Source organism: Neovison vison, chromosome 2 (genome assembly GCF_020171115.1).
Source record: "Neovison vison isolate M4711 chromosome 2, ASM_NN_V1, whole genome shotgun sequence".
In the NCBI taxonomy this organism is placed as follows: domain Eukaryota; kingdom Metazoa; phylum Chordata; class Mammalia; order Carnivora; family Mustelidae; genus Neogale; species Neogale vison.
In genome coordinates, this window is record NC_058092.1 from 51,998,101 (window position 1) to 52,019,713 (window position 21,613).

The 21,613-nt window shown below is 39.2% G+C and overlaps 1 pseudogene; it reads right to left on the reverse strand.

The window, feature by feature from the left end:
* Nucleotides 1-1,401: 1,401 nt before the first annotated feature.
* On the reverse strand, nt 1,402-1,515 carry LOC122901384 (annotated as a pseudogene).
* Between the last annotated feature and the right edge of the window lie 20,098 nt (nt 1,516-21,613).

Here is a 21,613-nt window from a genome sequence, read left to right on the forward strand (position 1 = left end):
CATAAGAGGAAAGGAAATTCATGTTTATTAAATACCTTCTATAAGCCTGGCATCGTGCTAAGAGATTTATGTAGAGGATATCTCACTTAATACTAACATTAATCCTAAAAGATAGGTATTATTATCACCACTTTACAGATAATGAAATTAGGACTCAGAAATTAAGTTACTTGCTCAAGGTCATATAATTTACAAATGGTGAAACCAGAGTTTAAACCCAAATCTGTCTGCTCTCAGATCCCAAACTCTTTGCCTAGAGCTCCCTCATTGACCATGGCCAACATTTCTCCATGACTGTATTTATCTTACTTTACCCTTAGACAATCCCTCTGCCTCTTCTCTTCTACCCGATTTCTTCCCCATTCTCAAGATCCAGCTTAGGGCCCTTTCCTTACATGAGAACTCACCTTCTTCTGAAGTCCCAGAGCAACAACTATCTGTATGACTCACTTGGGCATTTAATCTTAAGCGACTTATTTCAGCATCTAATTATTTTATATATAGGTCTTATCTCTCCAACCAGCCTACAATTTCCTTGTAGGCAGGGTACATGTTAGCTGTGGTAACATATAAACACTGAAATCATAATGGCTTTAATTAATTTCTCACTCATGCAAAGTCCTATAAGTCATAGTGGAGGAGGGAGTTCTCCAAAAGGCTGGTCAGCAAAGTTCTATGATTGTGGTGCTCTTCATTGCACACATACTATGTACCAGCACTGTGCTAGATGCTTCACACATCATACCTCACTTTTTCCCCCCTTTCAAGTTATTTTTTAAAAAGTTTTGTGGAGGTATAATTTACATACCAAAAATTTCATCCATTTTTAAGTGTATAATTTAAACAAATTTTAGTAAATGTACAGACTTGTGTAACTATTACCACGATTCTGTTTTAGAATGTTTCCGTTACCTTCAAAGATATGTTGCATATCCATTTGCTTCAGTGCTTGCCCTTACCTCCAGTCCAGGCAACCACAAATCTACTTTCTGTCCATAGATTTGTCTTTTCTGGACATTACATGTACATGGAATGATGCAGTGTGTGGTCTTGTGTGTCTTGATTCTTTTACTTAGTATATTTTTGAGGTTCATCCAGCTTGTAGCATGTATCAGTAGCTCATTCCTTTTAATCTGCTTATAGTCTTCCTTTGCCTAGATATATCACAGTTTTTAATCTAATCACCAGTTAATAGACATTTGTATCTATCAAATTGGACTGTTTCCAATTTTTTACTTTTATAAATATTGTGAAATAAATGCTTAAACCTTCATTTTATGAATGAAAAAAATCAAGGCTCAGAAAGTAGTTATCTTGCTTAAGGTCAAATAGCTGGTAAGTCATAAAGTCCAAACTCTCTAACTCTAAAGGCCTTGCTCTATGACATTAGTTTTCAGATTTGGGGATTTTGCTGATCTGAAAATTAAAAAATGAAACTCTTTAAAAATGTGAGCATATTAAACTGATAAGAACAGATACTACACTTGATCTTAGCCAAAAGGCGGGGGGAGGGGGGTTGGGAGAAGGGGGGTAGGGCTATGGACATTGGGGAGGGTATGTGATTTTGGGTAAATTGGAAGGGGAGATGAACCATGAGAGACTATGGACTCTGAAAAACAATCTGAGGGGTTTGAAGTGGCGGGGGGGTGGGAGGTTGGGGTACCAGGTGGTGGGTATTATAGAGGGCACAGCTTGCATGGAGCACTGGGTGTGGTGAAAAAATAATGAATACTGTTTTTCTGAAAATAAATAAATTGGAAAAAAATAAAAATAAAAAAATAAATAAAAAAAAATGTGAGCATAAACCTAAGTTTGCCATCTTTTGTGTTTTGTAAAGGGCACTTTAAAAAGCCAACTAGCATCTACCATTAGTGTCATTTCTTAAAATAAAGAATATTTTTAACCCCTAAAGTAGAGGAATAAATGAGGCCTTATAGAATAGCTTGCTACACTGTCTTATTTTTCTTAGTTCTCCAAAAAGAGTTAGTGAAGATAAGCCCTCACTTAAGAACCATTGTTCCTAGTTGCTAAGCTATCTAATTACTAGGGTCACAAACTGTGTTAAAATAAAGTAGATGAAATACTTTCAGCTTCTCTTAAAAATGTTAGGTAAAAAGTCAAGGCTTTACTGACTTTATTTCAATTGTCTACAACACATACCTCCCAAAGGATTTATCCTTTTATAGCAGTGTACTGCAGTGAGGTAGTGTCTCTTTTCCAGAAACAGGCATTTTAATCCCATCATACACCTAGCAACAGTTCCAGTGACCTGGAGAAAAGTACTGTGTTTCAAAGATCCAAAGATGAATCCATCTGTAACCACACACCAACCAGATCGCTTATGTTTTCTCTCCCTGAGAACTGAGGAGTGTATACAAGCCTTAGATGGTAATTCTGTGGCAACAGATTTAAATCAAGAATATTTCATTTAAACCCAGCCATCACGGAGGCTGAAAGGGACGCTGAAGTCTTGCTGACATTCATTTCGTGGTTTCCATCCAGGTCCCAGTGGAACAAATGCCATAATTAGCCCTCAGAAGAAAGGCCAGAGATTGACTGTGAGGTCCCTCCAGTCATGCCTTGAGGCCCTTGCTAGACGGGGACACTCACACTGTCGCTCTCTGCTTTGTAGCTGTTTGTGCAAGAACAAAAGGACTTCAGTCTCCCTTGCTATTAATCCAACTTCACAAGCATGAAATTTACAGACACACACAAGAATTCATCATTGAAACCTTTTCCCCTTGTCATGTTCAGCTGTTGAAAAGTGGGCACACTCTTGGATATGAATGTTAATAAAAAAGGGAAAAAAAAAAAAAAAGAATGGACAAGCTTTCTGAATCCGCTTCCAGTGCCCTCCATCCCAGCTACAGGTTATTATCTTCAGAGTCTGACTTCCTGGGGGAGAATGTGACTCTCCACATCATCTAGTTTGGGAAGATTTTGTTAAAATTTTATTATCAACCTGAAAGTCAACTACTTTCTCTTAATAAATAAAATACTTCCATAATGTAAAACCAATCATTCAATCTGTAAAGTAAATGAAAAAAAAAAAAAATAGCACTGCAGAGTCATAAACTGAATACTACTTGATTAGAACCAAACCAGAGGTATCAACTGGTTTTGCTCATTTAACCTGTCTCCTCATCATCATACACCCATCATTTAGCTGCAGGGTGGATGTGTTCACACTGAACTATTAATCTGTTTCAAAATGCCATAACATTTCCATGAAGAACTTCCTAATTTTTTTTTCAGAAATTAAATGTCTGTTTAAAGTTCATTCCCTCCTGCTGTAACTAATTGAAATGAGATTTGGTTTATCTTTATGACATGGAAATGGGATTGAGTTTCATAATAATAACAATCATGATAACTCAATAGATTTTAGGAGTAGTAGTTAATAATTACAGTAATATGGGGGAGATTAGAGTTGTCTACTGCCACCTAAACAGACCCCCCTTATTTGTAGAGAAGGGTGAACGAATGTCACGTGACCTAAACACCAGTTCCTAATTTTGTATTTGTGTTCAGCATAGATGGAATTTTAGAGCAGCACCACAATGAATTGGGGTCTCAAAACAATATTCCCTCAACAATCAAAGAAATCATTAGCACGCTGGCTGAGAAATGTGTTGAACTGCATTGCAATTGTGATGGAAAGAACTTGGTCTGGGAAAAGTACAAAGAGGAGGCTTTTTCTTAAGATCTTTTCCCATCAATATACCCAAAAGTAAGTCAAATGTTATAACCAGTGACACTGCAGAAATTACAACTTTTTATATATCACTTCATGTGAACCTCACATCAGCCCTTTGAGAGTGAATAATATTTTTTTTCTTCATTTTACAGATAAGGTCATTGAGATCCAGAAACGTAAAAGACTTGCCCAAGGTCACAGTGCTAATAAGTGGCAGACTTTACACTGAAAGCCAGATCTACCTTCCTCCAATTTCAAATCCCGTTCCTTTATCACCCTACCAACGAAATCAGGGATTATACATTTTTGGCTCAGAAGTCAAAAAAGAACTTAGGTTTCTCTTAAATACTAATCCAAGTCAGTGTCCTGTTACCAATAAGAGGTTAACCTTACCAAGAAGATACACTAAGGACAACAACTTTCAACTGGTTTGAGGTTATGCACTGGTCTAATTCATTATTATTACTGTTAACATTTATATGGTTAACAGACATTATTTACTGAGCATCTACTCAGTGGAAGATGTTGTGTGCCATTCTTCATCTTCATTTTGCGGATAATTTATGTGGCTATTGGCATCTGTGTGGCTTGACCTGTACTCACCTCTCCAGACATCTTCCATTTTATTGTCTTTACTCCTGCCATAGTGAACTTCTGTCAAGTCATCAAAGACCCCAGATTTTCATCCACACAGGCTGTTTCCTCTACATGGAACACCCTCCTTTCCTATCCTAGCCCACCCTCCTTTACCAGTTATTTTTTAAGCGTCAGCTTATATGACATTTCTCAGAGTCCTTCCCTGACTTGAAGCCTGGGTGAGACATCCCTGATGATATGCCCTCACGGCACTTGAAGCTTTCCCTCTCAGAGCTTCCACTGTATTTTCTGAGACGTACTTGTAAGACATTCCTATTAGACAGTCCATAAGAGCAGTGACTGTAGCAATTATTTATCAGTATTTTCCAAAGTATAGATGGGAACAAGACCATGAATACAACAAATATGTGGTGCTTGGATGAGTGAATGAAAGGGGAAATAAACTCAGAGAGATAATGCAATTTAAGCAGCTCAAGAGTAAGGATTCTTTCATTCATGTGTAACAGGGTAAAGTTGAGAGTTTAAAAAAAAGATCTTGGGGCGCCTGGGTGGCTCAGTGAGTTAAAGCCTCTGCCTTTGGCTCAGGCCCTGATCTCAGGGTCCTGGGATCGAGCACCACATCAGGCTCTCTGCTCAGTAGGGAGCCTGCTTCCCCCTCTCTCTCTGCCTGCCTCTGTGCCTACTTGTGATCTCTATCAAATAAATAAATAAAATCTTAAAAAAAAAAGATCTTTTAATAAGCATACCATGATCATCTTATTTAAGATTGCAAACTATGCCCTGCTTCTCTCCCAGCCCCCTTTACTCAGCTTTGTTTTTTTCCATCAAACATATCACATCCTAATATATTATTAATTTTAATTGCTACCTCCAACACACATATAATCTTAATTATAATTTCTTTGTGATCATTATTGTTTATTGTTTCCCCTCACCAGTGTGAGTTTCATGAGAACAGGGATTTTTGTTATTATTGATCATTCATGGTGAATAGTATTTGCCTTATAGTAGATGTTTAATAAATATTTACTGAACTGAACTGAAGGAATTCTTGTATCTAAAATTCCTTAACAGTTATTAAACAAAACAAGCTTTAAGTACCAAAGATGACAAATTCATGAGTTACATGAGATGAGATGTGGATCTGGATTTTTCCCAGTTTTCCCCCACTGACCAGTTTTTAGGGCCTTATTCCACCCCCAAATCTCACTCTCCAATCTGTAATATAAGGGTCATGTTCCCAGGCCCTCCACCAACAGGAAGGAGTCAAGAATTTATCCTAGTCCTAAAGGTGACCAGTCCTTTGATAATTTTCTAGTGAAGAGAAGAAATGGAAGAAGCTTATTCACCTCAGAAACTCTGCAAAAAGGCCAAGAAACCTGGGAATTCAACTGGCTCTATTTGCAAAATGTGCAGAGCTGATATTTATTAAGTACTTGACACTCCAGAGAGAACACTGCTATACAAATATGTCATGCTGCTTTGAACACAAGCAAAGCAGGAATCAGATTCTATCTCCTTGCTGTATCCCAAGCCAAGGTGACTGTCTTGCCTTCATCTCAATGTATTTATATCTCATCACCAACACTCATCACCAAGGGAGCTGGTTTAGAGCTGAGCTGTAAAGATTGTGTAGGGAGCAATGCTCAGAAGCACTGTACACCATGGCCAGCTTATCCCAATGAGTTTCAACACTCATGCATTCCAGATGAGCATCAAACTCTGTGATGAATTGGAAGGGGAGATGAACCATGAGAGACTATGGACTCTGAAAAACAATCTGAGGGGTTTGAAGTGGCGGGGGGGTGGGAGGTTGGGGTACCAGGTGGTGGGTATTATAGAGGGCACAGCTTGCATGGAGCACTGGGTGTGGTGAAAAAATAATGAATACTGTTTTTCTGAAAATAAATAAATTGGAAAAAAAATAGTAAGAACAGGAATTCAGATGGCAATGAATGCAAAAATAAATAAGTAAAGCAATACTAAAGTTCCTGAATGAGACTCTGCTACAGGAAACTGTCCTCTCTTCTCTGTTCACGATGCAAAGGCCACAGTTCATTCTCATCGTCTCTTGCCTAAATTACTATAGCAGCCTTCTCACTGCTCTCCAGACCTCCAGTCTATCCTCTATACTGCAGACGTATGAATCGAAAATGTCTATCTGAACTCCCGGCACTCTTCAATGTCTTCCCAGCTCTTCCAGGAAAACTCCATAGCATAACCCACAAGTCCCCCTGTGACCTGACTCCTGCCCATCTCTCCGCACTTATCATCCCCCACTACTCCATTTACATACTATGCTCTAGCTACACTGAACTGCATACAGTTGCCCTGTGCACCCAGTCAGTTTTTTCATGTTTCAATGCCTTTGCTTATGCTGTTCCTCTGCCTAAAATGCTTTTCCTATACTTTCACCTATTAAACTCATTTATCATTTGAGTGTGTCTCTGCTGAGTAGTTTCCCTCGATATAATTCCATCTTAGTTTGAATTAGATTCATTAGACAAATATTTCTTTAATTCAGCAAATATTTATTGCATGCCTGCTGGTGGTATTTTAAAAAAAGTAATGGCTACAAATTTTTTGCCATTCCTTTCATTGAGAGGAAGGGTCTATGTCCCTGGAATATGTGCAGGTTTGTGGCCCAGAAATGATGCTATGTTAATTCTATGGCTGGGTCATAAATATCCATTCAGCTTCCACCTGGATCTCTTGAAATACTCACTTTCAGATGATCTCTTCTGGGATCCTTCCTCTCAAACCAGCCCCATGCTGTGAAAAGCCCAAGTCACAAGGACAAGCCACATATAAGTGTCTCTGGTCTTCAGTGCCAGTTGAGCCTATCATTTGAATCCTTTCTGAGCAGAAGCCAGGGAGTTGGGTAAATGTACCTATAAATGGCTCCAACCCCAACTAATTCCAGTCTTCCCAGCTGAGATAACTCCCCACCCCACCTGACTTCAAGAAATAGAGATAAGACACTTCTGTCCTGGTAGGCATAATACTTAGATGGCCCCCAAGATTCCCACACACTCCCCTTGTATACCCAGTCTGTACCACTCCCTTCTGAGGGGAGAAGAGGGGCAGTGAATATGATACAATACTAATCCCATGATTATGTTATATAGTAAAATCAAGGGGTTTTGAAAATATAATTTAGGTCCCAAATCAGATGATATTGAGTTAACAAAAAGGGAGATTATTCAGTGTGGGGCCTTAAAAAAAAAAAAAAAAGCCCTTAAAAGAGGGATTGGGCTCTTCCTAAGGAAACAGATTCCTTTGCCAACCTTGAAGACAGAAGCTACCATGTCATGAGAGGGCCATGTGGCAAGGGACTCTCAATAGCTTTCTGAGCTAAGAGTTGCCCCATACAGACAGCCAACCATAAAGCATGGACCTCAATCCTGTACCACAAGGAACTGAATTCTGCCAACAACCACATGAGCTTGAGAAAGGCCCTCAGCTTCAGAAAGAAATGCAGCCTGGCCAACACCTTGATTGCAGACTTATGAACCTCTGAGCAGAGGACCCACCTAGGCTGTGCCAACATCTGACCTACTGCAGTAACAGATGTATATTATTTTAAGCTACTAAATTTGAGGTAATTTGCATAGCAGTAGAAAAGAATATGCCCACTGTATAACCTCTTTGAATTCCTGATCACAAAATCTGCACGAATAATGAAATGGACATTGTTTTGTGCCACTAAGTTTGTTTTGTACCACTAAGAAAATCCTGTTTTCATTGCATTCTTCCCTCCTGTGAGTGGAGAAGATACACAATAAAATGCATAAGTAAAATACAGAGTATGTTTAACAGGAACAAGTGCTAGGAAATCGTTAAAACAGGATATGGGGATGATGATTTCTGGGAGCAGTTTTAGACTGAAATGTTCATTCTAGATGTTCAAAATGTTTAACAACTACAGATGTTTGAGTAACACTGACCAGAGAGAATGTGTGTCAATCACAGTGCTAGAGCAGGATCCTAGAAGTCACGTGATATGCTAGTTATTAGGTGTTTAATTTTGGAATCGTGTATATATTTGCACATTGTTCAACCCAATTGGAATAAAAGTCCTGGCATACACACGGTCGCCAAACTGTGGCAAGAACCAAGATGCCCTTCAACGGAAGAATGGATAAGGAAGATGTGGTCCATATACACTATGGAGTACTGTGCCTCCATCAGAAAGGATGAATACCCAACTTTTGTAGCAACATGGACGGGACTGGAAGAGATTATGCTGAGTGAAATAAGTCAAGCAGAGAGAGTCAATTATCATATGGTTTCACTTATTTGTGGAGCATAACAAATAGCATGGAGGACAAGGGGAGTTAGAGAGGAGAAGGGAGTTGAGGGAAATTGGAAGGGGAGGTGAACCATGAGAGACTATGGACTCTGAAAAACAATCTGAGGGTTTTGAAGGGGTGGGGGGTGGGAGGTTGGGGGAACCAGGTGGTGGGTATTAGAGAGGGCACATATTGCATGGAGCATTGGGTGTGGTGCAAAAAACAATGAATACTGTTACGCTGAAAAGAAATAAAAAAATTAAAAAAAAAAAAAGTCCTGGCATATAGTATCCCACCTCATTCATTAATTCATTTAACTTCTGCACAACAAATATTCACTGAATGTCTATTTTATTAAGTCAGATGAAAGATGTAGAGCTTCTTGAGCACTACCCACTGAGCTCCAGGGCCTTATTGTCCCACTGAGGAAGTGAGACGTATACATGAAGAGTACGAAGCAGTGCTAAGTTTCATGAGAATTTTTTATTTCCCTATCTCACCTATTAGACTGTGATATAGCTACAGACTGTAGCTATAGGATTAGAAAAGAGAGAGAAGCTGGGATGATCAGGAAAGCTTCTGGAGGTGGTGGAATGGAGCTGAATCTTGAAGGATAGCAATTTCCATAGGGGACCTTATTCATCTTTGATTGCCCCCTAGTGCCCCAAAAAGGGAATGTAAATGTGTGGAATGTGTGCAAGCCACTAGACACAACAGCAGACAGCTAATTGATGATGGCTCTGTTCCCAGACTCAGCCTGAGAATCCTTCTCAACACATTTATAGCTGTTGCTAAGTGATCAGAGATGACACATGAAATAAAACCTATAAGCCATCTCTAGTAGCTTAACATCTTGGACATGGTAGGTACTAGTATTAGTTTATTAATCAGTAGCCCACTTGGGAAGAAAGAGAAAACCATTTCAGAAGGGAAAACTCCTCTAGTGAGAAAAGTGATAGTCTAGGAAGGAAGTTTTGTGCTTTGTTTATCACTTCTCAGAAACTTCTTTCACTCAAAGAAAGATAGTCTTGGTTTAGGGTTCTCAAATCAGAATGAGCTAGGTTTAAATCCTGGGTTTTTAACTTATAATCTATATGATCTGTTTGATCTGAAGTAAACTAATTCATCTCTTTAAATCTCAGTTTTTTCATCTATAAAATGGTAATAATAGTGCCTATCTTGTATAGTTGCCTAAGTATTTTTAAATCAAGTGATGTATAAAATATATAAATCCTTTCCATAAATTCAGATATATAAGAAATGGCATATTATTTTATTAAATTAAATCCAACTTCAAACTCCTAGTCCAATAGGACAGAAATAAATTCAATTTTTGCCATTATTAGGACTCCATACTCCCAGCTCTACAAGGTCACAGATGGGCCGCTCCAGGACACCCACACAATCTCAGTGATTTACCTTCACAAAGTCAAGAAGAGAACTTTTCTTCTGCCACTTCTCAGTCCTTCACACACTGTGAGGACAGGAAATGCCGAATAGTGGGGTGCCTGGGTGGTGCAGCATGTTAACCATCTGACTGTTGGTCTCTCACAGTCGTGAGTTTGAGCCCTGTGTGGGGCTCCACATTAAGCATGGACTCTGCTTGACTCTCTCCCTCAGGGCACCTGGGTGGCTCAGTTGGTTAAATGTCTGCCTTCAGCTTAGGTCATGATCCCAGGGTCCTGGGATTGAGCCCCACATCAGGCTCCCTGTTCAGAGGGGAGTCTACTTCTCCTTCTCCCTCTCTCCTAACTCATGCTTGCTCTCTCTCTCTCTCTCATGTAAATAATTAAAACTAAAAAAAAAAGACTCTGTCCCTCTCCCTCTGTCTCCCCCAACTCTCTCTCTTTCTCTCAAATAAATAAATAAATCTTAAAAAAATTAAAAAAGGAAATGTCCAGTAGCTACCTGTTGGGGAGGGGGGCAGGAAAAATACAGAGGGAACCAAACCAAACTAATATATTATTAAATGACCTTGCTATGTCTGTTAGCCTCTACAGTACTCCTTGACAACTGGTGGATGTCAACTATTTTTTTCACTTATTCCACAAATACTTACAAGTCTCTCTATTACTTGCCAGACACCATTTTCCAACTGCGGGTATCTCAATTTCAGCATCATTGACATTTTGGACTACATTCTCTATTGTTGGGTGAGGGGAGAATGGGGGTGAAGAGGGGAGAGCTGTCCTGTGCATTAGAGGATGTTTAACAGCATCCTTGTACTCTACGCACTGCATGATAGTAGTAGCTCTCATTCTAGTCAGGACAACCCAAAATGTCTCCAGACATTGCCAAATGTCCCCTAGGGGTGGAAACTGCCCTGTTTAGAACCCCTGAATGGGGTAAACAAGAGAAAAATCTCTTCCTCCATGGAGTTTATATTCTAGGATAGACAATAAACAAATAAATCTATAACGTAATTTCAGATATGGAGGGCTGGGGAGACTGACAGTTCTTTCCCCACTGCTTCACTGAATAAGTAAGAGCCAAGAACCATTCTGAAGACAGTAGCACAGGCATCAGACCCTGATGAAAAGATATTTCGTTGATAAGCAAAAATCACAGAAATGGAAATTGAATGATCTGGAATAACACCAGAAAGAAATGGGATAATAATTTAAATAACATATTGAAGGATCAGCATTCATCTCTTTTGGACATATTCCTATGCATGAAAAAATAACCTCATCAACAGAAGCACAGGACATCCATGCACTAAAGGGAAAAATTTCTCCTGCCTTCTCTCCAGCTGTGGGCTATTCTTCTGAAGACTTTTGGAAGAATTTAGAGAGTGTCCCCATTCAGTGAAGCCTTAAATTGTGAAATAAGGCAAGAGCGCGTCAGGAATTATTTAGAATACCACTGAAATCATTTTTAACATAATGTAAAACTTGGTTTTAAATAAGTAGGTTGGGACGCCTGGATGGCTCAGTGCGGCTGCCTTCAGCTCAGGTCATGATCCCAGGGTCATGGGATTGAGCCCAGCATCTGGCTCTCTGCTCAGCAGGAAGCCTGCTTCTTCCTCTCCCACTACTCCCCCTGCTTGTGTTCTCTCTCTCTCTCTCTCTCTTTCTCTCTCACTGTCTCTCTCTCTCTCTCTGTCAAATAAATTAATTAAATCTTTTAAAAAAATAAATAAAATAAAGAACTAGGTTAAAAATCTCCTCATGTACAATTTATAAAACCAGAGCAAATTTACAAATTAAATATAAGCAAAACCACAAAACTAAGGAAATTCAAGTTATATAGTGCCTGCAGTTTTGCCATTCTAAATGTGCCCAAGTTTGGTGTGGCACACCAGTACACCTATGAGCTATGTAATAGTTCAGATCTCCTACCTCTTTTCTCTCTCAAAATTACCGTAAAACTCCTTGCTTACTTCTTTGCCCTTGAAGTAAGCAATAATATTATAATGTGACCTTCTTATGGTGTCAATACATCATTTTCTTATTTGGTCTCCTGCTTCTGTTCTTTCCTCATTAACCAACTAAAATTACATGATTTAAACACAAATACAACCTTAGACAAGGGAACCACAGGCAGTAGAAGGTTATAAAATAGTCATTTGGGATGTCCAGATTATGCTTATATTGCCTTTTTCTCTTCTTTTCTTAGATTATTATAAAAATTAAAACCTAAATTTAAAAGATTTTATAGAGAACTCTGGTACCTCTGATAATATATCCATGGAAGCCTAGATTATATTTTGAAAGACAGTGGTGTAATGGCTAAATGTATCAGATATAAGAGGGTGGCTGGATTATGGACATGGAGAGGGTAAGTGCTATGGTGAGTGCTGTGAAGTATGTAAGCCTGATGATTCACAGACCTGGACCCCTGGGACTAATAATACATTATTTGTTAATTAAAAAATAAAATAAAATAAAAAAGAAATAGAATGTCTAGGAATCAAAATTCTGACTCGATGGCCTACTAGAAATATTTTGCCTACCGGCTTTTAAATGACTAAGTGCCATCCCAGACCACTCCCATAAAAGTTTACACCTAAACAAAACAGGCCTGGAGCAAAATTGCAAGATCATTTGTTTCTGCTTCCCCCCCACCTCCCCCACTCCCCCCACCCCTTCCCTGGCCTTTTTTTTTTTTTTTTTTTTTTATTTTTATTTTTATTTTTTTAAAGATTTTATTTTATTTATTTGAGAGAGAGAGAGACAATGAGAGAGAGCACGAGCGAGGAGAAGGTCAGAGAGCGAAGCAGACTCCCCATGGAGCTGGGAGCCTGATGTGGGACTCGATCCCGGGACTCCAGGATCACGCCCTGAGCCGGAGGCAGTCGTTTAACCAACTGCGCCACCCAGGCGTCCCTCCCTGGCCTTTTTGATGCCACTCTCCCCTCATAGGTTCTTCCACACCACCACTACCTGAGATACCAGTCTAGCTCAAGGTTAGACATCAGCTCACCTTTCTGTCTCTCCTTACCCCACTCTTAAATATCTTCCAACCTACTAGGAGGATGATAATTTATGGACTTCATTAAATATCTTTTAATATCACTAGTATTTTAAAATATCTTTTAGTAAATGAAAATCATTTATTGAGCAACTACTACATGCTAGGCAGTTTGAATACTTAATTTTGTTTAATCCTCTCAATAACCCAGCAAACTAGGTATGGTTAATCCTTAGATGCATCTCTAATGCCAAGCACAGCATCTAGGAATCATAAATTTATTGAATGAATGAATGTCACCTAACTGAGGTTATAGAGCTAGTAACTAGAAGAGATGGAATTCAGCCCCAAGAATGACTCCATGGCTTTTAAACTCTTTCTTCTACAACAGAGTAAGGAACTGTGTTCTATAAAAGGCCAGATAGTAAATATTTAGGCTTTAAGGGCCACACAATCTCTACTGCAACAGAACACTGTGCTGTCATCGTAGAACAAAAAAGCAACGATAGATTATACAAAACTAATGAATGTGACTATGTTCCAATAAAACTTTATATGTATGGATACTGAAATTTAAATTTTATATAATTTTCACATGTCATGAAATATTCTTCTTTTTAAAATTTTTTTCCCATTTAAAAATGTAAAAGCCATTCTTATCTTATGGACTATACAATCCATACAGTAGACTGGAATTTGGCCCACAGACCATAGTTTGCCAAACTCTGCTATACACCAGGCTGCCTCCCAAGTCCTAGTTCTCTTAAATACTCTCTGCCCAAACCAACTGGAATGAACAGAATTCTGGATGGAAGAATTTCAGAACTTGACCAGGCAAGTGGGATCCAATTTTTCTACTGCCTCTGAAGTCCTGCCATGCAGGCAACGGCCTATCTCCCAAGAAGCATGTAGAAACTCATGACTTGCCCTCAGTGTCCAGTACACTGTGTCTTTCCTCTAACATAGCTCTGCACACTGACTTTCAAAAAAGTTCCAGATTATTTCAGGATTAAGTCAGGTGCTAAATAATAAAGTTGGTCCATTCCAAGAGGGCAATTATCTAATCTGTTAATGAAAGAGCAGTCACATATCATAGCGAAATCTCATCTGGTATATTCATTACAGGCAAAATGAAGATAAGTGGAACTTACTTTATCTCTTTATTAAGTTAGAAAAATGACTACATATATTTTCCAGATAAGAGACTGTTTAGAAGACGAACCTCCATGGTCTTTTACAAATGTAGTTTTCATTTTCTTTTTACCAAGGAAATTCAGAATAACTTGTCTCACTGTAAATCACAGTAACTCTAGTTGTTTTTTCTTTCTCCAAATGAGACATTGCCTGACATCTAACATGTGGCAAGATCTGAGGAAAGTTTCCACAAATTGGTAAAATTCTTTCTACATGAATATGTAATATAATCTTCTTGTTCAACAAGGATAATTTCTCCCAAAATGAATGCAATAAAGGGGCATAGAAAGAATAAATAATTCTAATACTGTTCTTTAATTCTGCTTGTAATTTTCTAAATTCCAGACTGATGGCAACATAGTGGGCCTATTCTATTACATACCATTTCAAAATGTTCATGCTCCTTGGAGAAATACACAGGGACAGTAGTTACTAAGAAGTCCCAAAATGTGGTAAACTTGCATCATTTTATAGCAAAAGAAAAAGTCATTATTTTGTCATATTTGTCTATACTATTTATACCTGCATTCAACAAACATTTATTGAGCACCAAATATGGGGCCAAGCATTGTGCTAAGTATAATAGGGGATCCTATAAAAACATAATCTTTGTCTTCAAGGAATTCACAGTTTAATTAGAAAGATGATAAAAATGATAATGTTGATTATGTTAAGCACATAATCACTGATTATGTATGGGTAGTGTGCTAAATGATTTACTTACATAATCTCATGTAATGCAACCCCCCCACCCAAATAAATTATGAGACGCATGTTATATTATTATTCCTACTTTACAGATCAAAAAACTGAGGCTCACTAACTAGCTGACGGTGATATAGCGAGTAAGTAGGTAGATCTGGGACATGAACCCAGGAAGACTGACTCTGGAACCTGCTAAACTAGAAGTTGTACATAAATAACCTTAACACAATGTTGGAAGTGGTACATCTTCTAGAAGAGGGACAGGTAAAATGCCACAGAAGCTGAAGGGGAAGGTAACTTTTGAGTAGGACAATCAAGGGACACCATGGAGGTGGGGTTGAGGAAATTTTAAAATGGAGAGAAGAGAGGAAGGAAGTTCTAGGCAGTCGGTACAGCATGAGCAATGGTGCAAAGATAGGAAACAAAGGGTAATGTTTAAGAAAAAGCAGATTAGTCTAGTTTGGTGCCAAGTACACATTAATGGGGGAAGCAAGAGATAAAATAAAAAGGACAAGAGAGGATCCTTTCAAGAAGGCTATTAAAAGTAGACACTTACATGATTCTTTAGAGCATGCAAACTTTATGAGGCAGCTGTTATCTTTATTTTACAAAAGAGAAAATTGAGGTTCAGAGTGGCAACATTTCTTTTTTTTTTTTTTTAAGATTTTATTTATTTATTTGACAGACAGAGATCACAAGTAGGCAGAGAGGCAGGCAGAGAGAGAGAGGGAAGCAGGCTCCCTGCTGAGCAGAAAGCCCGATGTTGGGCTCAATCCCAGTACTCCAGGATCATGACCTGAGCTGAGGGCAGAGGCTTTAACCCACTGAGCCACCAAGGTGCCCTCAGAGTGGCAACATTTCTAATCCAGGGTCATGCAGCCTAAAGATCATGCAAGCTTTAGATCTCATTAACTTATTCAAAAGATATTCATTTGTCCAAGTACTGTGTCAGATACTAAACACAACCATAAACCAGCCATAGTCATTGTCTTCACAGCACTGCCAATCTAGGTAGGAAAAACAACCATTATAAAGAAAGTCCTTATAATCAACTATGGTGTGTGCCACAATGGAAAGAGTGGAAGGCACTTGGTAAACCAATAACCCAGGAACCTACTTAAAATGGGAAAGTACTCAAGAATGAAGTGTCATTTACACCTAGACCAGAAAGATGCACAGAAATTAGCTTGACACTAGGGATGGGGGCGGGGAGTGTATACGGTAGGAAGGAATATTCCAAGCAGAGCATTCCAAATATGAATGAAGGCCCAGAGGAAACAATGTGGCATCTTCCAGACAGTGAGAAATTTAAAGGAAAGAATCAAGAAAGGAGAAGCTGAAGAGGGTGGCAGACATCAGACTGGGAGGAAAGAGGGATAGCCACTGAAAGATTTTAAGCGAGAGATGGAAGGGTCGGAGGGGTGACATGGTTAAATTTTGATGTCAAAAGGACAGTAAGGATGTAAAAGAGAGAGAAATTACATTGGATAAGATGGGGGCCGGTGTGAAGGCATTTACAACTCAAACCCCACATTATGTGATTTAAAGATCACTTTCTGCTCTTTGTCAGGATGTAGCAGGGTATCCATGAAACTTTAGAGGAGCTAAGTGACATCAACTGATCTATGCATTAGAAAGATTCGCCTGGAGCTGCGTGGAATAGGCAACAATGACTCACTCATTCTTTTTTTCATTCAATAAATATTTGTCAAGCACTTCTTATATGCTAGGCATTATGCAGTAGTTTTAGGCCTGGAAATAGGAAGCAGGTGTGACATCAGCAGAGCTGCAAACATATGTTTAAAGTCTAATATTGTCTAATATTATTATATATTGTCTAATAATATATATTGTCTAATATTCCTTTAAGACTCCATTTGAAAGCTCCCATCCCAAAAGCTTTCCTTGTTTCTGCTCTTCCAACTCTAATTCAAACTTGAACTAGCATAACTACTTCCTTTGTTCCAGTGAAATCACACACCCCTGCTGCTATTATGTCAGAATTATTCACTAATTGCTTCACACATGTCTTGTCTCAAGTGTCTTCAAGACTTTCACCACATTGTTTTTAAGTTCTGGGTGCCTAATGCAGTCTAGACACACAAGAAATGTTTAGCAAAGAGGTCAGGGGGTGGTCACCATTCTACTCATTACAATACTTGCAGCTATTTAAAAAAAAAAACATTACTGGGGCGCCTGGGTGGCTCAGTGGGTTAGGCTGCTGCCTTCGGCTCAGGTTGTGATCTCAGGGTCCTAGGATCGAGTCCCGCATCGGGCTCTCTGCTCAGCAGGGAGCTGCTTCACTCTCTCTCTCTACCTGCCTCTCCATCTACTTGTGATTTCTCTCTGTCAAATAAATAAATAAAATCTTTTAAAAAAATTACTTATTTATTTGAGTGAAAGAGAGTGTGAGTGCACAGAGAGAGAGAGAGAGAGAGTGCATGAGCAGGGCAAAGGGAGGGGTAGAGGGAGAAGCACACTCCCCACTGAGCAGAGGGCTCGATGCAGGGCGTGATCCCAGGATGCTAGGATCTTGACCTGAGCCAAAGGCAGACGCCAACCTACTGAGCCACCCAGGTGCCTCAAAGCCATTCTTTTTCTTTTAAGATTTTACTTATTTATATGTCAGAGAGAGAGCCACAAGCAGAGGGAGCACCAGGCAGAGGGAGAAACGGACTCCCTACTGAGCAAGGATCCCGTGAGACTCGATTCCAGGAACCTGGAATCATGACCTGAGCCAAAGGCAGCCGATTAACCAACTAAGCCACCCAGGCATCCCAGAGCTATTCTTTTTTAATGCAAACATTAATACTGAAAAATCCCACAAGAAAAAATAAAATAATTGGTATCACAAGTCTGAAATAGAAATTCTTTAGCTCCTAACCCACTTTTTTTTCCACTGAAACAATTGTTTTATATGAAATTTTCATTATAAATGAATAAATAATTCATATAAAATAAATAATCCAAGCCTTATAGCATTTTAATTGGTTGTATAAATGAGTTAGTATCTATAAAGCACTCAAAATACTTCACACAAAATGCATTATATGAGTTAGATAAATAATAAAATTAACAGTATGTTTTCATAGAACAGAAAACTGTAATATAGTCCCATTTTTCAAATGAAGTAATAAGAAGCTCAGTGAGGTTCAGTTACTAGCCCGAATAGTGAGCGGTCGTATTGTCTGACTCCCAAAGCCTATGTTCTTCAACTGTACCGGGATGTCCTCAGTGAAACTGGGAAGAAGCAGGCTGAATGTCACCATGGCTCTGCTCACAATGACCCTGAAACTTGGTCAGGGTTGATCCACCAGAGAAGGGAAGTTGTGGTACCACAGAAAGTTCTGCGGCCAAGTCAGAGGTCAGTTACCATGAAATAGTTCTAAAATGTGCTAAGGCAGGGACGCCTGGGTGGCTCAGTAGTTTAAAAATCTGCCTTCCACTCAGGTCATGATCCCACAGTCCTGGGATTGAGTCCCGCTTTGGGCTCTGTGCTCAGCAGGAAACCTGCTTCTCCCTCTGCCTGCTGCTATCTCTGCTTGTGCTTTCTCTCTGACAAATAAATAAATAGAATCTTTAAAGAAAAATTTGCTAAGGCAGAAACAACATGAAAGTCTGTGGGAAAATATAAGTAGATGGAGGGCTGGTGGAATAAGAAGGGATTATATGCAATAGAGAGAAACCGGTGAGGCATCGGTAATTGTTGGAGAAATGGAATCAGATGAAAACAGAGAATGTGGTGAGTCATTGTGAGGGGAGGTAAGCTCCAAGCCACGCAGTAGCTGAGTCCTTCTAGGGCCTCCCCACAAGACATACATGATAACATATTCTTCAAAAAGTCTGAGTAAAGGGACACCCCAACCATGGCTGAGGTATAGCAGAGGTGTTATTTCTCATGAACCTCCACAGTCTAGTATACAAGAATGAGAGGACAGGAGAGAAGGAAATCAGACAGGTTACATTTCAGAAATGTAGTGGGTGGGGGAATGGGCTAGATGGGTGATGGGTATTAAAGAGGGCATTTGTTGTGAAGAGCACTGGGTGTTATATGTAAGTGATGAATCACTGAATTCTACTCCAGAAGCCAATATTGCTCTGTAAGTTAAATAGCTAAAAAAAATTTTTAATGCAAATGTAAGCCCCTGAATCATATATCATCTAAGTGAAATAAGGTTTTTGGTGCTTGTTTATAAAGGTGTGCCCTCGTCTACTTCTCTAAATTTTCTAAAGATAACATATTCTCATTTTATAGCAGAAAAACAAACTTTTAAGGAGACTCCACTAAAAAATAAACATTCTTTGTAGGCCACACACTCTGATGGGAATTCAAATTGTATTCAGCTGAGAACAGAGGTCAAAAAGAGAATGTGCAAAACATGTAGAAGCATCAGGATAAATAATAATAGTAATAAAGAATGCATGGCATTTTAGTAAGGTGACTATATCTGTTATGTTAAGAACTTTCATTAGGAGAAGGAGAATATTAAATGGAATGATGAAGGAGAGGAACAGCTAAATGAATACTTTGTATCAGTATTTATTGGAGAAGACAATGGGGAAATTCCTGTTCCAAGGACACATTTTATGGCAAAGCAGAGAATGGCCCTGACAGAGATTCTTCAGTCTCTGAGGAGAAGATATGGAGTAACCTGAGGGACTCTGTGTAGTAAATCACCAGGACCAGATGGTATTCATCCATGGGTTCTGAATGAGATAAAGTGGGAAATCATGAGTTCAGTGACAAGGATATATAATAGATACTTAAAAACAGCCAATATCCCTGAAGATTGTGAAGTCATTAATATGGTATCACATATGTGTGGTGTGGTGTGTGTGTGTGTGTGAGTGTCTGTGTGTGAGAGCTTCTTGCATGTTCTGGGGTCTTTAGAGGGAGGAAGGGATAAAAGAGGTTTTCTTTTTTTTTTAAGAACCAAGAAAGATTCCTTGATAAAACAAAGGATAGAGGAGTTTTATGTGGTGAAAAGAGTATCAAAAGATAAGAGACCAAGTTTTAAGGATGCTTAATAATATTTAATAACATTTAAGCAGTTAAGTAGTTATTTTCCAGGTACTCAGGGAGATGCTATTGATAGAAAGATGAATGAACATGCCCTCTGTCTAAAAAGAAGGCTTGCAGCCTCATGACTTCAGTTATTTTATGGTCCTGCTATGGCTTTGGATGGCTAATGGCAAAGTAGCATCTTCAAAGACTACCAAAGACACAAGAAATATCTGGTAATTGCTTTCTTCCTTATAAAATTGTAGGTTCACTTCAATAAATGGTGTTGGGAAAATTGGACAGCCACGTGCAGAAAAATGAAATTGGACCATTTCCTTACACCACACACAAAAATAGATTCAAAATGGATTAAGGACCTCAATGTGAGAAAGGAATCCATCAAAATCCTTGAGGAGAACACAGGCAGCAACCTCTTCGACCTCAGCCGCAGCAACATCTTCCTAGGAACATCACCAAAGGCAAGGGAAGCAAGGGCAAAAATGAACTTTTGGGATTTCATCAAAATCAAAAGCTTTTGCACAGCAAAGGAAACAGTTAACAAAACCAAAAGACAACTGACAGAATGGGAGAAGATATTTGCAAACAACATATCAGATAAAGGACTAGTGTCCAAAATCTATAAAGAACTTAACAAACTCAACACCCAAAGAACAAATAATCCAATCAAGAAATGGGCAGAGGACATGAACAGACGTTTCTGCAAAGAAGACATCCAGATGGCCAACAGACACATGAAAAAGTGCTCCATATCACTCGGCATCAGGGAAATACAAATCAAAACCACAATGAGATATCACCTCACACCAGTCAGAATGGCTAAAATCAACAAGTCAGGAAATGACAGATGCTGGCGAGGATGCGGAGAAAGGGGAACCCTCCTACACTGTTGGTGGGAATGCAAGCTGGTGCAACCACTCTGGAAAACAGTATGGAGGTTCCTCAAAATGTTGAAAATAGAACTGCCCTATGACCCAGCAATTGCACTACTGGGAATTTACCCTAAAGATACAAACGTAGTGATCCAAAGGGGCACGTGCACCCGAATGTTTATAGCAGCAATGTCCACAATAGCCAAACTATGGAAAGAACCTAGATGTCCATCAACAGATGAATGGATCAAGAAGATGTGGTATATATACACAATGGAATACTATGCAGCCATCAAAAGAAACGAAATCTTGCCATTTGCGACAACATGGATGGAACTAGAGCGTATCATGCTTAGCGAAATAAGTCAAGCGGAGAAAGACAACTATCATATGATCTCCCTGATATGAGGAAGTGGTGATGCAACATGGGGGCTTAAATGGGTAGGAGAAGAATCCATGAAACAAGATGGGATAGGGAGGGAGACAAACCATAAGTGACTCTTAATCTCATGAAACAAACTGTGGGTTGCTGGGGGGAGGGGGGGTTGGGAGAAGGGGGGTAGGGTTATGGACATTGGGGAGGGTATGTGCTTTTGGGTAAATTGGAAGGGGAGATGAACCATGAGAGACTATGGACTCTGAAAAACAATCTGAGGGGTTTGAAGTGGCGGGGGGGGTGGGAGGTTGGGGGTACCAGGTGGTGGGTATTATAGAGGGAACAGCTTGCATGGAGCACTGGGTGTGGTGAAAATATAATGAATACTGTTTTTGTGAAAATAAATAAATTGGAAAAAAAAATTGTAGGTTCAGGTTGTTTGGCAAA